General features: G+C 49.5%; 6 non-coding genes across 6 annotated transcripts; all 6 read left to right on the top strand.

Moving 5' to 3' along the window:
- The first annotated feature begins 428 nt into the window (after positions 1–428).
- trnad-guc (transfer RNA aspartic acid (anticodon GUC)) lies at positions 429–500 on the top strand. Its single transcript has one exon. It is a non-coding gene; the product is annotated as a tRNA-Asp (tRNA).
- An 866-nt stretch (positions 501–1,366) lies between these two features.
- On the top strand, positions 1,367–1,439 carry trnav-cac (transfer RNA valine (anticodon CAC)). The gene has a single exon. It is a non-coding gene; the product is annotated as a tRNA-Val (tRNA).
- A 444-nt stretch (positions 1,440–1,883) lies between these two features.
- Positions 1,884–1,955, top strand: trnad-guc (transfer RNA aspartic acid (anticodon GUC)). Its single transcript has one exon. It is a non-coding gene; the product is annotated as a tRNA-Asp (tRNA).
- Positions 1,956–3,006: 1,051 nt separating this feature from the next.
- trnav-cac (transfer RNA valine (anticodon CAC)) lies at positions 3,007–3,079 on the top strand. Its single transcript has one exon. It is a non-coding gene; the product is annotated as a tRNA-Val (tRNA).
- A 444-nt stretch (positions 3,080–3,523) lies between these two features.
- trnad-guc (transfer RNA aspartic acid (anticodon GUC)) lies at positions 3,524–3,595 on the top strand. The gene has a single exon. It is a non-coding gene; the product is annotated as a tRNA-Asp (tRNA).
- Positions 3,596–4,465: 870 nt separating this feature from the next.
- trnav-cac (transfer RNA valine (anticodon CAC)) lies at positions 4,466–4,538 on the top strand. The gene has a single exon. It is a non-coding gene; the product is annotated as a tRNA-Val (tRNA).
- The last annotated feature ends 9,596 nt before the right edge of the window (positions 4,539–14,134 follow it).

Here is a 14,134-nt window from a genome sequence, read left to right on the forward strand (position 1 = left end):
AACATTATTTGGACTTGGAAAACCACTCCAGTCCTCTTCTTGGTGCACAGGACAGGAAGGCCGACCATCTCTTTCTCGCATTGGGTCTCATGCAGAAATTAATTTTGTTGCAGTTCCACAACTGACCAAAAGCCAGTCATTCTCCATTAACGTACACTAGCTCCACCACCAGACCCCAGCAGCAGAGGTTCCGAGAGGGGGTCCCCGGAGGTGCGGGGAACCCCGGACCAGCTGGACCACAGCCTCGCGGCAAACCGAGCCGAGACTCGCGGGGCTTCTCCTGCATTCCCGTCGCGCTGAGACCGCGGAGAGCCGAGAATCGAGGACCGATATAAAAGATTAAAAAGAGATGGACACTGACTTTCCAATGACATCGGTACACAGTTATTAAGTTCCTGCAATCAGGAAGTTCTTTTGGCACAAACCTGTCCTCGTTAGTATAGTGGACAGTATCTCTGCCTGTCACGCAGAAGACCGGGGTTCGATTCCCCGACGGGGAGACTTCTTGTTTCGTACGATGATACCTACATGATTGAGTCAAGTAAACAATGGTCATTAAGAAAATAGACTAGCAGTTGCTGTCTGCCTGCCAAAGAAGCTTCTAAATGCTGCAGCTGGATCAGATGAAACTCTGATTGAGGGTGGATTTTATACACACAGAAAATGTCATTGAAAAAGTAAAAAGAGCAGTTATTTAGGACAGCATCTAGAGCATCTCTGGGAGAATCGCTTTTTATGCCCGCCGTCGCCTCGTCCCAGACACAGACTGACAGCACGGCCCTGAAAGCCACTCACCAACCCGTCACCCCCCTTTGACTCACCCTCCAGACCCGGAGCCACCCAGAGACCCGGCTCACCGTGCGAACCCGGGGTCCCGCTGTTAAGCTCCCCCCGACCGGCCACCGGAGTGAAAGAGCCAGCCCGCAGAAAGCCACTCACCAACCCGTCTCACCGCCCCGCTGCTCAGAAACTCACCTTTGACTCACCGTCCAGACCCGGAGCCATCCAAAGACCCGGCTCACCGTGCGAACCCCGGGGACCCGCTGTTAAGCCCCCCCCCCCACCAGCCACCGGAGTGAAAGAGCCAGCCCGCGGAGCTGGAGGACCGGGGCCCTGGTACCCTAAACACCCAGACGCTCTCGGTACGATGGACAGCACTCATGGACAGCACTCTGTCAGGTACCACCACCACAATGTCAGACCACAATAACAGCAGAAGTGGGTTCCATGGTGTAATGGTTAACATCAGCATGAGTCTTTGAGAGCAGCCAGGAGAAAACCTGCAGTATCCATCTTACTGTCAAGAATTGTAGCAGAGTTTTTTACAGGATTTTATTTTTATGCCCGCCATTTTCAAAGCATGTCTGTTTCCGTAGTGTAGTGGTTATCACGTTCGCCTCACATGCGAAAGGTCCCCTGTTCGAAACTGGGCGGAAACATGTATGACTTTGCAATAACATTATTTGGACTTGGAAAACCACTCCAGTCCTCTTCTTGGTGCACAGGACAGGAAGGCCGACCATCTCTTTCTCGCATTGGGTCTCATGCAGAAATTAATTTTGTTGCAGTTCCACAACTGACCAAAAGCCAGTCATTCTCCATTAACGTACACTAGCTCCACCACCAGACCCCAGCAGCAGAGGTTCCGAGAGGGGGTCCCCGGAGGTGCGGGGAACCCCGGACCAGCTGGACCAGAGCCTCGCGGCAAACCGAGCCGAGACTCGCGGGGCTTCACCTGCATTCCCGTCGCGCTGAGACCGCGGAGAGCCGAGAATCGAGGACCGATATAAAAGATTAAAAAGAGATGGACACTGACTTTCCAATGACATTGGTACACAGTTATTAAGTTCCTGCAATCAGGAAGTTATTTTGGCACAAAGCTGTCCTCGTTAGTATAGTGGACAGTATCTCTGCCTGTCACGCAGAAGACCGGGGTTCGATTCCCCGACGGGGAGACTTCTTGTTTCGTACGATGATACCTACATGATTGAGTCAAGTAAACAATGGTCATTAAGAAAATAGACTAGCAGTTGCTGTCTACCTGCCAAAGAAGCTTCTAAATGCTGCAGCTTGATCAGAGGAAACTCTGATTGAGGGTGGATTTTATACACACAGAAAATGTCATTGAAGAAGTAAAAAGAGCAGTTATTTAGGACAGCATCTAGAGCATCTCTGGGAGAATCGCTTTTTATGCCCGCCGTCGCCTCGTCCCAGACACAGACTGACAGCACGGCCCTGAAAGCCACTCACCAACCCGTCTCACCCCCCCGCTGCTCAGAAACTCCCCTTTGACTCACCGTCCAGACCCGGAGCCATCCAAAGACCCAGCTCACCGTGCAAACCCGGGGACCCGCTGTTAAGCTCCCCCCCGACCAGCCACCGGAGTGAAAGAGCCAGCCCGCAGAAAGCCACTCACCAACCCGGCTCACCGCCCCGCTGCTCAGCAACTCACCTTTGACTCACCCTCCAGACCCGGAGCCACCCAGAGACCCGGCTCACCGTGCGAACCCGGGGTCCCGTTGTTAAGCTCCCCCCGACCGGCCACCGGAGTGAAAGAGCCAGCCCGCAGAAAGCCACTCACCAACCCGTCTGACCGCCCCGCTGCTCAGCAACTCACCTTTGACTCACCATCCAGACCCGGAGCCACCCAAAGACCCGGCTCACCGTGCGAACCCGGGGACCCGCTGTTAAGCCCCCCCCCCACCAGCCACCGGAGTGAAAGACCCAGCCCGCGGAGCTGGAGGACCAGGGCCCTGGTACCCTAAACACCCAGATGCCTTCGGTACCATGGACAGCACTCATGGACAGCACTCTGTCAGGTGCCACCACCACAATGTCAGACCACAATAACAGCAGAAGTGGGTTCCATGGTGTAATGGTTAACATCAGCATGAGTCTTTGAGAGCAGCCAGGAGAAAACCTGCAGTATGCATCTTACTGTCAAGAATTGTAGCAGAGTTTTTTACAGGATTTTATTTTTATGCCCGCCATTTTCAAAGCATGTCTGTTTCCGTAGTGTAGTGGTTATCACGTTCGCCTCACACGCGAAAGGTCCCCTGTTCGAAACTGGGCGGAAACATGTATGACTTTGCAATAACATTATTTGGACTTGGAAAACCACTCCAGTCCTCTTCTTGGTGCACAGGACAGGAAGGCCGACCATCTCTTTCTCGCATTGGGTCTCATGCAGAAATTAATTTTGTTGCAGTTCCACAACTGACCAAAAGCCAGTCATTCTCCATTAACGTACACTAGCTCCACCACCAGACCCCAGCAGCAGAGGTTCCGAGAGGGGGTCCCCGGAGGTGCGGGGAACCCCGGACCAGCTGGACCAGAGCCTCGCGGCAAACCGAGCCGAGACTCGCGGGGCTTCACCTGCATTCCCGTCGCGCTGAGACCGCGGAGAGCCGAGAATCGAGGACCGATATAAAAGATTAAAAAGAGATGGACACTGACTTTCCAATGACATTGGTACACAGTTATTAAGTTCCTGCAATCAGGAAGTTATTTTGGCACAAAGCTGTCCTCGTTAGTATAGTGGACAGTATCTCTGCCTGTCACGCAGAAGACCGGGGTTCGATTCCCCGACGGGGAGACTTCTTGTTTCGTACGATGATACCTACATGATTGAGTCAAGTAAACAATGGTCATTAAGAAAATAGACTAGCAGTTGCTGTCTGCCTGCCAAAGAAGCTTCTAAATGCTGCAGCTTGATCAGAGGAAACTCTGATTGAGGGTGGATTTTATACACACAGAAAATGTCATTGAAGAAGTAAAAAGAGCAGTTATTTAGGACAGCATCTAGAGCATCTCTGGGAGAATCGCTTTTTATGCCCGCCGTCGCCTCGTCCCAGACACAGACTGACAGCACGGCCCTGAAAGCCACTCACCAACCCGTCACCCCCCTTTGACTCACCCTCCAGACCCGGAGCCACCCAGAGACCCGGCTCAACGTGCGAACCCGGGGTCCCGCTGTTAAGCTCCCCCCGACCGGCCACCGGAGTGAAAGAGCCAGCCCGCAGGAAGCCACTCACCAACCCGTCTCACCGCCCCGCTGCTCAGCAACTCACCTTTGACCCACCATCCAGACCCGGAGCCACCCAAAGACCCGGCTCACCGTGCGAACCCGGGGACCCGCTGTTAAGCCCCCCCCCCCCCCCCACCAGCCACCGGAGTGAAAGAGCCAGCCCGCGGAGCTGGAGGACCAGGGCCCTGGTACCCTAAACACCCAGACGCTCTCGGTAGCATGGACAGCACTCATGGACAGCACTCTGTCAGGTGCCACCACCACAATGTCAGACCACAATAACAGCAGAAGTGGGTTCCATGGTGTAATGGTTAACATCAGCATGAGTCTTTGAGAGCAGCCAGGAGAAAACCTGCAGTATCCATCTTACTGTCAAGAATTGTAGCAGAGTTTTTTACAGGATTTTATTTTTATGCCCGCCATTTTCAAAGCATGTCTGTTTCCGTAGTGTAGTGGTTATCACGTTCGCCTCACACGCGAAAGGTCCCCTGTTAGAAACTGGGCGGAAACATGTATGACTTTGCAATAACATTATTTGGACTTGGAAAACCACTCCAGTCCTCTTCTTGGTGCACAGGACAGGAAGGCCGACCATCTCTTTCTCGCATTGGGTCTCATGCAGAAATTCATTTTGTTGCAGTTCCACAACTGACCAAAAGCCAGTCATTCTCCATTAACGTACACTAGCTCCACCACCAGACCCCAGCAGCAGAGGTTCCGAGAGGGGGTCCCCGGAGGTGCGGGGAACCCCGGACCAGCTGGACCAGAGCCTCGCGGCAAACCGAGCCGAGACTCGCGGGGCTTCACCTGCATTCCCGTCGCGCTGAGACCGCGGAGAGCCGAGAATCGCGGACCGATATAAAAGATTAAAAAGAGATGGACACTTACTTTCCAATGACATTGGTACACAGTTATTAAGTTCCTGCAATCAGGAAGTTCTTTTGGCACAAAGCTGTCCTCAGAAGACCGGGGTTCGATTCCCCGACGGGGGAGGCTTCTTGTTTCGTACGATGATACCTACATGATTGAGTCAAGTAAACAATGGTCATTAAGAAAATAGACTAGCAGTTGCTGTCTGCCTGCCAAAGAAGCTTCTAAAAATCTGGCCAATGTTATTAGACACTCCCCCTGACAATGCAGGGTCCAGGCCAGGATGCAGAGCTGTAGTTTAACACACTTCTCTGCTGCTTCTCGAGGACCAACGCCTGCCAACAAAACTGTAGGATTGCATTATGTAATTAGCGACTCTAAAACTGTAGGATTACATGATATTGGCGACTCTGGCCAGGTGCCTAGCAAAATAGAAGTGGTTGCAGTTCCCCGCCCTCCAAAAGTTCACCAGGTGCAGCGTTATAGAGGCGTTAACCAAGATAACCTTGTAAAAATTAAAACCAATGTACATTTGGTACCAATTACAGACCGAAAAATTAGATGCGGACTACTAAATATACGATCATTAAGCTCTAAGTCTCTGTTAGTAAATGATATAATTACAGAGAGCAGGAGTGATATTTTCTGCTTAACAGAAACATGGTTACAGGAGGAAGAGTATGTTAGTTTGAATGAATCAAGCACGGGCCGAGGCGGAGGAGTCGCAGCAATTTATAACTCCGGTCTCCAAACAAAAATTCAACCTAAGTGCAACTATAATACATTTGAAAGCCTCATGCTTGGTCTGAAATTTCCGAGCTGGAAATCAGAGAAGCCAGTTGTGTTAGTGGTAGTGTACCGGCCCCCTGCTGGTGCGTATCTAGAGTTTTTGTCTGAATTTTCAGATTTCCTTTCTGGATTATTGATCAGCACAGATAAATTCATCATAGTGGGTGATTTTAACATTCATATGGATGTTGAAAGCGATAATCTTAAATTAGCCTTCGATTCTCTTCTAGAATCAATGGGTATCTCACAAAAAGTGGATAAACCGACGCACTGTTTTAATCATACTCTCGATCTCGTTCTCACCTGCGGTGTTGAAACTGATGGTCTGTTGGTGTCACTTGTAAACTCCCTTTTATCCGACCATTACTTAATACCGTTTGAATTTAATTTTGTTGATGTTGAAGTGCAAAATAGGAGGTATTATTTTAGCAGATGTTTGTCTGATGAAGTTATTGTTAAATTTAGGGAGGCCATTGCTTATCTTACGACAGTGCGAAATAGTGATGTAATCGAGGCCAGTGACCTGGGTTCTACCTCTGCAGATGTTGATTTCCTTGCTAGTAACACTGCTGATTTGTTGCATTCAGCTTTAGATGAAGTTGCTCCTTTGAAAAGGAGGGTTTCTAGCCACAGGAGCTTAACTCCCTGGTATAATTCAGATATCCGCATGTTGAAACAAAACGTGCGTAAAATGGAAAGGAAGTGGTACTCTTGTAGGTCTGTAGACTCTTATCGTGAATGGAAAGATATTCTAATAGTATATAAAAAAGCCATTCGCAAAGCCAGAACAGCTTATTATTCAACGTTGATAGAGGATAACAAAAGTAACCCACGTTTTCTGTTCAGCACTGTAGCCAGGCTGACAAAGAGTCACAACTCTGTTGAGCCGTGCATTCCTGCAGCTCTCAGTAGTGAGGACTTTATGAGCTTCTTCAACAGTAAAATCGCGAGAATTAGAGAAGAAATCAACCAGCCGGTTGTAGGTGTTTCTTCAGCTTTAGCGACTTCCCTAGGCTCTGACTTGCCTCTAGACTGTTTTGATCCTATAGACCTCCCTGAGCTGACCTCACTCGTCAATAGAGCTAAGTCAACCACATGTATGTTAGACCCCATCCCGACTCGACTATTCAAACATATTTTTTCTCTTATTGGTACGACAATACTGGACCAAATTAACCTATCCCTAAGTTTAGGATATGTACCACAGGTTTTCAAAGTCGCAGTAATTAAACCTTTACTTAAAAAACCTTCTCTTGACCCAGACACCTTAGCTAATTATAGACCAATTTCTAACCTTCCATTTGTGTCTAAAATTCTGGAAAAGGCAGTTTCAAGCCAGTTATGTGACTATTTGTATAGAAATGATCTGTTTGAAGTCTTTCAGTCAGGGTTCAGAATGCATCATAGCACAGAGACAGCACTGGTTCGAGTTACGAATGACCTTCTTATGGCCTCAGATAAGGGATTAGTGTCCATACTGGTTCTACTGGACCTCAGTGCTGCTTTTGACACTATAGATCATGGCATTTTACTGCACAGGTTAGAGCATGTCGTTGGGATTAAAGGGACAGCTCTACGTTGGTTTAAATCATATCTATCTGACAGGTTCCAGTTTGTTCATGTACATGAGGTTTCTTCAGAACAGTCAAGGGTCTGTTATGGTGTTCCGCAGGGTTCAGTGCTAGGGCCAATCTTGTTCAGTTTATACATGCAGCCATTGGGAAGTATAATCCAGAATCACGGCTGTTGTGCGTCGCCCATGTGAAATCTGGACTTATAAATGTATGAATATTTTGTGATTTTGAGGACCTGTAAAACCAGACTTTGCCCCTTCTTCCTGAAGTCCTGCGACCCCCTGCTGCTAACTCCTGGTTATCTCGGCCTGGGTCGAGATAGTCCGTTTACGACCCCCATGGCCGGAGATCAAAACAAGGACCCAGCAGGGTTTCTGCCGGGGAAAACAGACTTCCTTGGGGTTTTATGACACCTAAGCAGGGGTCGGGACGCAGCGGAGCCCTGAAACCAGGCCTCTTCGGACAGACACAAAAACCTACCAGCAACCCCCCAGCATGCCTTGCGGGATGGGGCGGCGCCCACAAGCGGCGCCCCATCCAATCGCAATGAGGCACCGATGACGTCACTGCAGCGCGCGTAGGATCAAAACCCCTGCCGCTGCTTCTCTTCTCTCGGCTCTTCCGATCACCCTCTCATCCGAGCTGGATCGTTTGGCTCTGGGCCAAGATCCCATCTCCCTTTCTCCCCCCGGCTGGGGGGAGGTGTAAGGCCCCATCGGGCCGCTCCGTTGGACCTGCAGCCCGTTGAAGCCGCGGTGCACGGAGCCGCCCCCATCCGCTCTTCCGACCACCCTCTCATCCGAGCTGGATCGTTTGGCTCTGGGCCAAGATCCCATCTCCCTTTCTCCCCCCGGCTGGGGGGAGGTGTAAGGCCCCATCGGGCCGCTCCGTTGGACCTGCAGCCCGTTGAAGCCGCGGTGCACGGAGCCGCCTCCATCTCTGCTCTTCTCAACTTCATCTCATCGGCGCAGGCCAAAGCATCCCATCTCCTCTCTCTCCCCCCGGGCTGGGGGGAGGCAGGAGGCCCGCACCGGACCGGGCCCTGCGGGGTCCGGCCGTTGAAGCCTTGGTCCCCCGGGAGGCTCCGATTTCTCACTAAACTCTGTTCCTCTTTAAGTTTCTGCAGATCCGAGCTTCCGACGCCCACGCGCTCCCGGCAACCAGATCGGGACACAGCTGCGATTGAGTTCTCTGACTGAACCCCCCCTCCCCGCTCCGAGCCCCTGTCTGCGAACCGGCGCAGGGATCGGGGACGGACGGCCGGCGTCTCGCCCGGCGTGAGCTCTCCCGGGGCCCGGACGGCCGCGCGTCGGCGACCGGCGCAGAGAGGGAAGCACGGCAGGAGAAGACCGGTCCCCCCCGCCGCGCCTAGGAATGCGTGTGAGCCTCCGTTTGGTCCGGAACCACGGCCCGGCACGAGGCGGCCCCGCCGCTGTCTAATCCGTTTCAGGGGAAGGGACGGGACGCGATAGCCTGACTGCGAAACCCCAGCAGGACCGCGAACCCAGTCAACAAACCCGCATGCACCCGATTCAGGATCCCAGAGGAGACGTGAGCCCGCGTAGCAGTGATCAGTAGGATTTAAGAGTGTTCAGAACTGTGTGTGAGATTGTGAGACCTGGGTTATCAGTAACTTAAGAGTGTTACAGAGCTAAATCTGTGTTCAGAGCTGAGATTACATCATCATTGTTATCATTATCATGTTTGATTATTTGGTAGTCGTTGTTTTCTGCCGTAGGCACGTTTTAAATGCTGCGTTCGCCATCCGGTCCGATTGCACGTGGCCCAGAGGGCGCGTCCATCTTTAAAAGACCACAGAAGCCCCGTTTGAACTGTAGATGTTCTGTATCTTCGTTATTATTGCTTGATTTCTTTTTTTTTGTTTTCATTCCATGCATTTAACGTTTATGTTTCATATTTTTCTATTGATGTTTTTCTAGTTAATTAATTGTTTTATGATACTGAAGCCATTTCTGCCATCAGGTTTATTTGGGTGTTGCGTTTATCATCTTTTGACACCCGTATGTGAATAAATCCTGATTGATTTCTTTATGAGTGGTTGTGTTATTTCATGCAAGATTTGGTCACAAATTGATTTGTTTAAGCAGAGCCTAGTGTTCGGATATCACGCCTTCACTGTTATTCTGTAAGATTTGCTGTTCTGCAGGATAATTCAAATCATAATGAGACTGATTTTCTGCTGTTAGTTATCGAATCCCACCGGAAGTAAGGCCCCGGCGGTGGTGCCCCTACGAGAATTATCATTTTTGATAATACAATTTGATAAATAGTCAACTTTATTAATTATTAATAATTCTTTAATAGAATTATCATTAGCCTTGATAACTGGACAGCCAAGCTACCTTGAGTTGCACAACATAAATGGTCCGCCCGTGTGAGGCTCTCGATAACATAAATGGCGCCCCAGCGTGAGGCTCTCTCGAAACGATATTTGTGACCAGTTTGTATGAAATAACAGAACATTAATTTGGATCGGGAAAGAAAATATTTTTATTTTTCTTCCCCCCTCATTATCTGATTCCTACGGTTATTTTAAAACATCCCTGTTCTAATGGCAACCTCGCCTCACTAAAGGGTGATTGCTTTGTTAAGTTCTTTAATTTTATTAATTTGAACTTTTATTTTTCATCACACGATTATTAATCTTGTGATTGATTTCCTCTGCAACCTTGCTTCACTGAAGCTAATGCTACTGCTTCACTGAAGGTAATGGTTGGGTTTGCTTTAAGTTCTGTTAATTTTATTAACCTGAACTTTTTCTATCACTCAATTTTTGTGAATCTGTTTGAGTAATTTCCTCTTGCAACCAGGTTCCATGGAAACTAATGGTTGGCTCGCTGTAAGTTCCTGATTTTTATTAATCTGAACTTTTATTGAGGGATCACTATTTTATTAATCTCTGATTAATTCCCTTTTGCAACCATACTTAACTGAAGGTAATGGTTGACTTAATTTCTTCAATTCTATTAATTGAACTGTTGCTGATTACCCCATGTGAGTTATTAATCTTCTCAGATTAATCTCTACTGTGTTTTAAGTTGAATCTTTAATTTAAAGTTATTTAAAGATTCCTCCCTTTTAATTCACTTTATTAATTCCTTTCAGTTGGTTCTTGCTTCTAAGGTTATAACCAATACCCCAGTCTCTCAGGGTTTGTTATCGGTTTAATTTCTTCTAATCTGGGTGATAACGTGAGCTGACTTCGTTAATAAGTGTAATCTCTTGCCAGAATCCCAAGCGAAGCGCTGGGGCCTGGATCGTGAGCTGAGGTGTGGTTATTAATGGCAGAGAGCTCATCGCAGTGGACGGAGAACCAGCAGAGGTGGACATGCAGGCTGATAGAGATCGACCGACAGGCAAGTCTGTTCTTAGGCTGGACCCAAAAGTGGTGAGCCCGGTCATCTCATCCCCTGAGCCCCCTGGTCAGACACCACCGTGAGTAAGCCAAAAATTAATTACCCGAAAGGAGCTGCGGCCCTTCCCAGTTTTCACTGTTACTGACGCTGAAGAAGCAGCTCAGCGTTTTCTTAAAGTAAACCAGAGAAGAACAACCAAGGCGCAGACGCCGTACCTCAGAGCGAGGGGGGTCCCACGTTTGACCTTTTTTTTTTAGCAAAAGAACACTGAACAGCTGCATTACCTTGTATGCAGCGGCCCCCTCACAATTTTTCTGACCCAGAAGTGGAAGTCCGCTCCACACCTGAAAGGGGGGTAGGATACTTTGGGGCGTTAAAGAAAATTCACGCCTACACACAATTTCCAGGCTTCCACAGCCGACATAAGTTAATTTGTGTGTTTTTGTCGCCTAGCAATTAATCAAAGAGTGGTTAAATTGTTGGCTTTTGATTTTAGGTACAGTGTACATACTGAAACCTAACTAACCCCTCCTTTTATCTTTCATCTACCGCACTTTAAGAGTGATATCACTGTGTTAGGTAAATGAATGATGTTATTGCTTTGAATATGTTTTTCTTTTCATATTTTTGTGCATTGCTCGCCTAGTGGACTAACCAGGCTAGCCTCACGCCCCCAACCAGAGTTTATGACCACATGGACTGGTGCACCGTTGTTAGATTCGACAACCAGACCCTGCATTCCGGTTTTCGATTCGAAGGGGGGAATGTTGTGCGTCGCCCATGTGAAATCTGGACTTATAAATGTATGAATATTTTGTGATTTTGAGGACCTGTAAAACCAGACTTTGCCCCTTCTTCCTGAAGTCCTGCGACCCCCTGCTGCTAACTCCTGGTTATCTCGGCCTGGGTCGAGATAGTCCGTTTACGACCCCCATGGCCGGAGATCAAAACAAGGACCCAGCAGGGTTTCTGCCGGGGAAAACAGACTTCCTTGGGGTTTTATGACACCTAAGCAGGGGTCGGGACGCAGCGGAGCCCTGAAACCAGGCCTCTTCGGACAGACACAAAAACCTACCAGCAACCCCCCAGCATGCCTTGCGGGATGGGGCGGCGCCCACAAGCGGCGCCCCATCCAATCGCAATGAGGCACCGATGACGTCACTGCAGCGCGCGTAGGATCAAAACCCCTGCCGCTGCTTCTCTTCTCTCGGCTCTTCCGATCACCCTCTCATCCGAGCTGGATCGTTTGGCTCTGGGCCAAGATCCCATCTCCCTTTCTCCCCCCGGCTGGGGGGAGGTGTAAGGCCCCATCGGGCCGCTCCGTTGGACCTGCAGCCCGTTGAAGCCGCGGTGCACGGAGCCGCCCCCATCCGCTCTTCCGACCACCCTCTCATCCGAGCTGGATCGTTTGGCTCTGGGCCAAGATCCCATCTCCCTTTCTCCCCCCGGCTGGGGGGAGGTGTAAGGCCCCATCGGGCCGCTCCGTTGGACCTGCAGCCCGTTGAAGCCGCGGTGCACGGAGCCGCCTCCATCTCTGCTCTTCTCAACTTCATCTCATCGGCGCAGGCCAAAGCATCCCATCTCCTCTCTCTCCCCCCGGGCTGGGGGGAGGCAGGAGGCCCGCACCGGACCGGGCCCTGCGGGGTCCGGCCGTTGAAGCCTTGGTCCCCCGGGAGGCTCCGATTTCTCACTAAACTCTGTTCCTCTTTAAGTTTCTGCAGATCCGAGCTTCCGACGCCCACGCGCTCCCGGCAACCAGATCGGGACACAGCTGCGATTGAGTTCTCTGACTGAACCCCCCCTCCCCGCTCCGAGCCCCTGTCTGCGAACCGGCGCAGGGATCGGGGACGGACGGCCGGCGTCTCGCCCGGCGTGAGCTCTCCCGGGGCCCGGACGGCCGCGCGTCGGCGACCGGCGCAGAGAGGGAAGCACGGCAGGAGAAGACCGGTCCCCCCCGCCGCGCCTAGGAATGCGTGTGAGCCTCCGTTTGGTCCGGAACCACGGCCCGGCACGAGGCGGCCCCGCCGCTGTCTAATCCGTTTCAGGGGAAGGGACGGGACGCGATAGCCTGACTGCGAAACCCCAGCAGGACCGCGAACCCAGTCAACAAACCCGCATGCACCCGATTCAGGATCCCAGAGGAGACGTGAGCCCGCGTAGCAGTGATCAGTAGGATTTAAGAGTGTTCAGAACTGTGTGTGAGATTGTGAGACCTGGGTTATCAGTAACTTAAGAGTGTTACAGAGCTAAATCTGTGTTCAGAGCTGAGATTACATCATCATTGTTATCATTATCATGTTTGATTATTTGGTAGTCGTTGTTTTCTGCCGTAGGCACGTTTTAAATGCTGCGTTCGCCATCCGGTCCGATTGCACGTGGCCCAGAGGGCGCGTCCATCTTTAAAAGACCACAGAAGCCCCGTTTGAACTGTAGATGTTCTGTATCTTCGTTATTATTGCTTGATTTCTTTTTTTTTGTTTTCATTCCATGCATTTAACGTTTATGTTTCATATTTTTCTATTGATGTTTTTCTAGTTAATTAATTGTTTTATGATACTGAAGCCATTTCTGCCATCAGGTTTATTTGGGTGTTGCGTTTATCATCTTTTGACACCCGTATGTGAATAAATCCTGATTGATTTCTTTATGAGTGGTTGTGTTATTTCATGCAAGATTTGGTCACAAATTGATTTGTTTAAGCAGAGCCTAGTGTTCGGATATCACGCCTTCACTGTTATTCTGTAAGATTTGCTGTTCTGCAGGATAATTCAAATCATAATGAGACTGATTTTCTGCTGTTAGTTATCGAATCCCACCGGAAGTAAGGCCCCGGCGGTGGTGCCCCTACGAGAATTATCATTTTTGATAATACAATTTGATAAATAGTCAACTTTATTAATTATTAATAATTCTTTAATAGAATTATCATTAGCCTTGATAACTGGACAGCCAAGCTACCTTGAGTTGCACAACACGGCATACACTTTCATTGTTATGCTGATGATACGCAGCTCTACTTGTCTATGAAGCCGGATGAAACAGAACCGTTAGTTAAACTTCAGGCATGTCTTAGGGACATCAAGGACTGGATGTCCAGAAATTTCCTGCTTCTAAATTCAGATAAAACAGAGGTTATCATTCTTGGTCCAGAGCATCTTAGGAAGGGATTAGATGGTGTTGCGATGGCTTCCAGTGCAACTGTGAGAAACCTTGGTGTTATTTTCGATCAGGATTTGTCGTTTAAACCATATGTCAATCAGGTTTGTAAAATAGCCTTTTTCCATCTCCGTAATATTGCAAAGATTAGGAAAATCCTCTTGCAGAGTGATGCAGAAAAACTAGTTCATGCGTTTGTATCTTCTAGACTAGATTACTGTAATGTGTTGTTAGCAGGATGTCCAAGTAATTTGCTGAATAGGCTCCAGCTGATCCAAAATGCAGCAGCACGAGTACTGACAGGAATTAGCAGGAGAGACCACGTCTCTCCAGTGTTAGCG

This window comes from Cololabis saira, chromosome 7 (genome assembly GCF_033807715.1).
Source record: "Cololabis saira isolate AMF1-May2022 chromosome 7, fColSai1.1, whole genome shotgun sequence".
Lineage (NCBI taxonomy): Eukaryota > Metazoa > Chordata > Actinopteri > Beloniformes > Belonidae > Cololabis > Cololabis saira.